This window comes from Fragaria vesca, linkage group LG1, assembly GCF_000184155.1.
Source record: "Fragaria vesca subsp. vesca linkage group LG1, FraVesHawaii_1.0, whole genome shotgun sequence".
NCBI classification, from domain to species: domain Eukaryota; kingdom Viridiplantae; phylum Streptophyta; class Magnoliopsida; order Rosales; family Rosaceae; genus Fragaria; species Fragaria vesca.
In genome coordinates, this window is record NC_020491.1 from 1,975,858 (window position 1) to 1,982,901 (window position 7,044).

The following is a 7,044-nucleotide window of genomic DNA, read 5'->3' on the forward strand; positions in this document are numbered from 1 at the left end:
TAATATATGTTGTATGGTTGCGCTGAGTAATAACATGACATATTGCATGGAATTTGCTGTGTTAAACCGCTGAGGCAAACATAGGATACTTAAGAAGATATTATAGGTTGCATGACCGCTGAGGCGTGTAATTCTGGATTCGTTTCATAATACTTGATTGGCATGATTTTTAAGTTGTATAGCTTGAAACAACCTGTTTACATGATTTTATATGTTTGTGTGAGTTTGAAGTCGATCACTTGTATATAATATTTTTATTTTCTGTTTTAGTAGGAACGTAGAACAAATCCTAAAATCCCCCCCTTTTATCTATTGTACCATTTGTATATTTCTAACTGAATACTTGTAAATACATATAGTTACTGATTCATTAACCATGACTGCAGGAGCATCCTTTAAGTCCCCGGATTGATCGAATCCTATTTGCCAATACTACATACTGATAACAAAAGAATTTTTAAATTACACGCCCGGTTTCGAGCACGTCAGCAATTTCATTCAAACATATCCAGTTGTTCAAGTTTGTCAACGCATGACTATATGGAGAGTCCATAAAGCATGCTAGGAATATCAAATGTGGTTCAGAGTTCCACGGATGTTATTATAGGATACTATTTCCTTCCCATTGTTTATCTGAATATCTAATGTGTTTGCTCATTTCTTGTAGAGAGCGGTGAGTGTAACTCCATCTATGGCACATGAGCTGATAAAGGTAATTACTTTCTAATTTATTAGGTTTATTTTTTACTTTCTATCAAGCTTGAATTTAATTGTCATGCCATTGCCTTTTAATTTGGTATTTCTGAATCGAACCTCATCCTGGTTGCTTTACTTGATGCACATCCTTTTCTAGTCATTCTATTCTTATTATCAGTGCTCATTGCCTTTTCATTTATCTTTAACCCAGAGTCCACAAGTAACATCTCCACTGTTGGCCTTCCAGGTTCTGAGATCAGAGAACATTGAATTTGTTTTACTGAAACAGCAGAAATACAAAAAAAGGAGGCATACTTTTACCAATATACATTCCTTTTCCAACCATTTGTTGGACACGGACTTAAATCTGAAGTGCAGATTTCTCTATCGTAACACGGTAGAAGTTGCAGGTCCTAGAGGCTTTGTAAACTCTTCACAATTTTGGAGGCATACAATTGTCTTTCATACTCTGCTTTATTGTTTGATGTATTATTCCGATTACTGTGTGATACACTACTGATATGTAGTGTGTTTTCACTTTAATAAAAATATTAACTCATTTGTATATTGTTCACAAAAACAAATCTAGCAGCAAAGTGCGAGCACCATTCTAGTCAAATATATATTGTTGATCGGCCAGAACACATGTTATTACTTAGGGGGATGCAGAAGTCAATCAAATGAACAATATGAATGGCTTGGCCGGTGTTATGAGCTCCTCAAACACTAAGGCTTGACATGAAATCTATCTAATGCTTCTTTTTGGTAAGCAGTTTCTTGAACCAGTAGGCAGACATCTTTGGATATCTCTTTAGGGTGGTGAAGTCAACATAGACTATGCCAAACCTTGAAGTGTAACCCAATCTCCAATCGAAGTTGTCCAGCAATGACCAGGCAAAATAGCCTACCACATTGGCGCCTTCATCAACTGCCTTCTTCAGTTGCTTCAGATAGCTTCTGTAGAAGTCAATCCTGTTGGTGTCGTGCAATGCCTCTTGGAGCGTCTGGTTTCCCGGGTTATCCATGCTTTCAAATCAAACAACATGCATGAATTGATGAACTGCTGGCAAGGAAAAACAGAATGAAGAGAAAAGGAAGAGGTTTTTGTAGAGTAGTACCGTTTTCAGATATAATCACAGTTGGGTTCTCATAGTTCTTTTTTATGTACGTTACACACTTGCACAAACCCCATGGTACTTGGTAGAGCCAAGAAGAATATGCCTGCAAAATGCTCAATATATGGATCATACATCAAAACGAAAGGAGTGAACTGAAGGCCTAATTTCAAGTGATGAAAGCAATTTATGTGTGTTTAGATTGAAATTTGCCCGAGGACCGATAAGCACTCCATTCTTCTCATCTGCAAAACTCATGACAGATAATTGAGTCATGACTATATCATTTAAGCAAAATTCTATGTCTAAGCTAGATAAAGAAGAGGAGCATCTTACGAGAAAATCCGGCATTCCAGTCATTTTGGTATCCCAAGGCATTTGGTTTTGTTTTGTTTTGATGTGGATCATACATGTAATTAGTAGTATACTGGTTGATGCCTACAAAATCTATTGAGCCCTTCACCATCTTAACCTCCTCTTTCGTAAACTTTGGTAGCCTATCGCCCACAATATGTTGCATTGTTTTTGGATACTCCCATATACAATCGGATGAATGAACCTATTGAACAGTCACAAGTTGTTAACCCTGTAATAGATCGAGGTCTACATTGCATCTAAAGCTTGAACTATTACCATCCAATATGAAAGTCTCTTGCCCTTTGAGCTGCATCTCTGTCATCCTTTGAACTGGTAGGAGGTTCATACCAGTTGAAGTCCAAGAGAATACCAATACTTCCTTTTTGTGTTTTCTGAAAAAATGCACATACCTCAGCATCAATCAATACAAACATTTCATATATTCTCAATAATCAAATTGAGATCATCAATGGTTTTTTACCTGACACTTTTCGCGGTATCTCTGAATTCCCAGCTGTGCAATTTCCATAAGCTTTGGAGCACCGTGCCGGAGGATTCAATGCATTGTCATAGCCAAGAGCAGCCACCACTCTAGGCTCATTGAATGTCGTCCAGTTCTTGACTCTGTCTCCATATGTCTTGAAGCAAAATTCCGCGTAATCCGTGTAATCCTTCCTGTCAAGTTTGAAGCATATCTCAAAATTCAAGTGCTACTATTTCTAAAAAATTTGTCAAAGTAATCTCAATTCCCAATTAAGTACTTACACCACTCTGTCACTTAAGAATCCTAGGTACTCTTGCTCAAGTGCTAGGGGAAGATCATAGTGATGCAAATTTGCATAAGGGGTAATGCCTGCGGAACAAGGCATATAGAACAATCAAATCAAGCAATATTATACATTGACAGCAATATCAGCATTTTCTATGTTCTAATCTACAGCATTTGCCTTACCTCTTTCGAGCAAGTAATTGATTAACCGGTTGTAATATGCAACTCCTTTCCAATTCACTTTCCCAGTTCCATCTACGTATTTAAGTACAAGACACAAAAAAACTGATCAGAGCAAATACAAACATATATGAAAAGTTCAAGTGAATGATGAAGAAATATAATATACCTGGGAAGATTCTTGACCATGATATTGAGAACCTATAGACATCAAAATTTAGGTCCTGCATGATATCAATGTCTTCTTGTGACAACAAAACCAGACTTTCAATCTTACATACTTTATAAATTTTCAACCCGTGACATCTATTTCTCCATCAAATCTAACAGTTAGAAAACTCAAAGCACTGACATTCCCAGAACACAACAAAATATTCAGAGTTATGCATAAGAGAAATACTCGATATTGAATTCAAGTCTACCCTATTTTAAATCTAATATGCTCAAGACATGCCGCAACTGGTTAAAATCTAAACAATGCAGATTACAGAGAAACATGTAAAACATCGAAGAACCCTAACAAAGAATCGTATGGAGATTTGGGGTTCTCCATAATTATATTGGCGCAACAGAATCACTGCAAACTCATAAGATTCAACAGAATTGCATTCTTAAGACAGCCATGGAAACAAAATTTTAAGCTAGATTTGACAGCAAAATCTTTAGAGCAATGCTGTAGCAGAATCACACATCACCCGAAGTTCAATTAGCTAATCACCCAACAAATCCTTCGCTCTATGTAGTATATTACACCACGACTAATCAATAAACTAGAAGTCATATCAGGTTGACAACATATCAGTAATGCTCTCGCAACCCATTCGATATAAGTCACTTAAGATCCGTAAGCTGCTCTTTTGGATATGTCTAACAAATCGTGATATTGAGAAAGAGAAGGAACCTGAATCAGATTGTATTGGGTTTCCAGCGATGACTCAGAACTCCCAGCAATAAGCTTCGTCGCTAATCTCTCTGGGTATCCGATTCCAGATCCGGATTGTATCTTCCAATCCTTTAGGCAACCTCTCTGCGTTATTTGAGTCTAGATGCAGAACTTCGAATCGATTGAAATAGTTGACGAAGCATAAAGACGTGGTTGGGGATCGACCTCGGGCGAATTCTCTGTTCTATCCCTCAGTAGAGCAGTGAAATCAGGCAGTTACCGTGATGAACCGAAATTACTTAACTACCCTTCAGTTAACGGCACCGTCTGGTGTATCGGTACATCGCCTGTAGTCCAGTTTTTGCCAAATTTGTTTAGAAATTTAGATAGGAGGCCAATATTTAACTAGCCACAAGAATAAGAAGAAAGGGTCCAAGTTTGGTGCTACTCTCAAAAGTCCCTCTAAGGGGTCCAGGTTTTCTGTTCTCAATGATGAGTCTGTCAATGCCACTGATGAAGCTAGACCTGTTGCTGATAATGTTGACACTGCTCCAGGGCCTGCTATTGTGAAGCTTTGGACAAGTGTTCAGGATAAGTTGAAGAAAATGCAGAAGTCTTCTGCTCCTATAGCTAATCCCGTAGTTGCCAACTCTTCTAAGACTATTCCTTCAACTGCTCCTGATGGAGGCTCTATTTCGGGTTCAAAACCTGTTACTCGAATTCCACTGAGTGATCTCTCTAATGGTCATCTTGGTGTTCCATCAAAATCTACAGCTAAATACCAAAGGAAGTCAAAAGGTATGAATTCTGCTAGTTCTAAACAACAATCTACTGTGTCCAAGAATCTATCGTTTGAAGGTGTAGATAATTTGTTTAGCACTAGTGGTGTTTCTGCTATGTTTGGTCGTTGCCCTCCTGAGGAGGTTTTGATGGAGGATGGTATTAATTCTTCTAAACCAGTTGACTCTAGCAGCTTTGTTGAGAATGTATTTGCTGAGAATAGCAAGGTGACTAATACTGATAACCTTTCCTCCTGTAATGAGGAGGAGATGGTTAATGAATAAATTGGACTTTGTTGTCCTTCCCTCCTTGTGTTTTATGGATCATATTCTTTTTTGGAATGCTAGGGGAGCTGGAAGTGAGAAGTTTAGGTCAGCTGTTCATGACCTTGTTAAGATGAATAATGTTGACATTTTATTTATTTGTGAACCAAGGATTCAGTTCATGGGTGCTAAAAAATGCTTGCTTTCGCTTGGTTTTACTGATTTTGAAGTTAGGGAGGCTGCTGGTTTTTCTGGTGGTATATGGCTCTTATGGAATAAAAATAAGGTTACAGTAGAGTTTGTGGACTCTACTTTTCAATCTATCTCAGTCAAAGTTTCTTGGCTTGGATCTAGTCCTTGGTTACTCTCTGGTATTTATGCTAGTCCTTGTAACACTGCTAGAGGCACCCTTTGGAGTTACCTTGATTCTTTAGCTGCTAGAATTGGGTTGCCTTGGCTTCTTTTGGGCGACTTCAATGAGCTATTATCTTTTGCTGATAAAATTGGTGGTTCTAATCACTACAGATTTGGAGGTATGCAAGATTGGGTGTGTAGGAATGGTTTAATTGATATGGGGTATCAGGGAGCTGATTTCACCTAGACTAATAACAATGTTAAGGAAAGGTTGGACAGAAGTTTTTGTGATAGTGGTTGGAGGCTAAGATTTCCTGATGCCTGTTTAGTTCATTTAGCTAGAATGAAGTCTGATCATTGCCCCATTCTGGTTAGACTTTTTCCTAGCTCTAGAGGTCCAAAGTTGAACTCTCCTTTTAGGTTTCAAGCTATGTGGATGAATCATGAGAAATATCCTCAGTTGATCTCTGAGTTTTGGAGCACCTGTTCTGGTGATTTGGTGTCTAAGGTTAACAATTTGGCTGGTTCTCTAAATGATTGGAATAGATCTGTTTTTGGTAATATTTTTAAGCAAAAGCGTGTTTTGTTGGCTAGAATTTGTGGGATTCAAAAGAGCCTGGGTAGAAGGCATAATGAGTTTTTACAGAATCTTGAGAAAGAGCTGATTTCTAAATATGAAAATGTGAGAGATGCTGAGGCTTTGTTTTGGAAGCAGAAGTCTAGGGATAAGTGGCTTCGAGATGGAGACAGGAACACCAAATTCTTCCATCTTACTACTATTATTAGAAGAAGGCGAAATAAGATTGATGGTCTTTTTGAAAAGAATGGAGTTTGGACTGAGGATGTCTGTGATATGAGGAAAATTGTTGTTGAGTTCTTTAAGGATCTTTTTGATGCTGAGCCTATCCAGGACCTCAGAATAATTATCCCTTCATTATTTCCTGATACTTCTGCCTCTGAAATTGCTGATATGAGTAGGCTGGTTTTTGAGTCAGATGTTCATGATGCTCTTTTTAGAATTGGTCAGCTAAAAGCTCCTGGAGTGGATGGTTTTCCTGCTCTCTTTTTTCAAAATCACTGGGACTTATGTGCTACTGAGATTGTGGATGTTGTGAAGCAAGCTTTCTCATCTGGCATTATTCCAGCTGGTCTGAACCACACCTTGATTACTCTTGTCCCAAAGATTTCTGCTCCTAAACACATGCATCTGTTTAGACCTATCAATCTGTGTTGCACTGTTTATAAGATTATTTCTAAGATTATTGTGGATAGAATCAGACCTATGCTCAAGAAATGGATAAGTCCCAATCAAGTTAGTTTTGTTCCAGGTAGGCAAATTTCTGATAACATCATGATTGCTCAGGAGATTTTGCACAAGTGTAAGAATGCAAAAGGAACTAAAGGCTTCATGGCTTGGAAGGTTCACTACCAGAAGAAAGGCTTTAGCCGACGAAAATAAAAAACCAGGCCGACGAATTTTTTTTTCGTCGGCTAAAAATTCGTCGGCTAATTTAAAATTTTCGTCGGCTATGGTCAACTTTAGCCGACGAAAGTAATATTTCATCGGCTGAATAATTTTTTTCGTCGGCTATAGTCTGTGAACTTTAGCCGACGAAATTTTTAAAAGTTTAACCGACGAAAAAAATT

The 7,044-nt window shown here is 38.0% G+C and overlaps 1 pseudogene; it reads right to left on the bottom strand.

Moving 5' to 3' along the window:
* Positions 1 to 1,445: 1,445 nt before the first annotated feature.
* Positions 1,446 to 3,670, bottom strand: LOC101301723 (annotated as a pseudogene).
* Between the last annotated feature and the right edge of the window lie 3,374 nt (positions 3,671 to 7,044).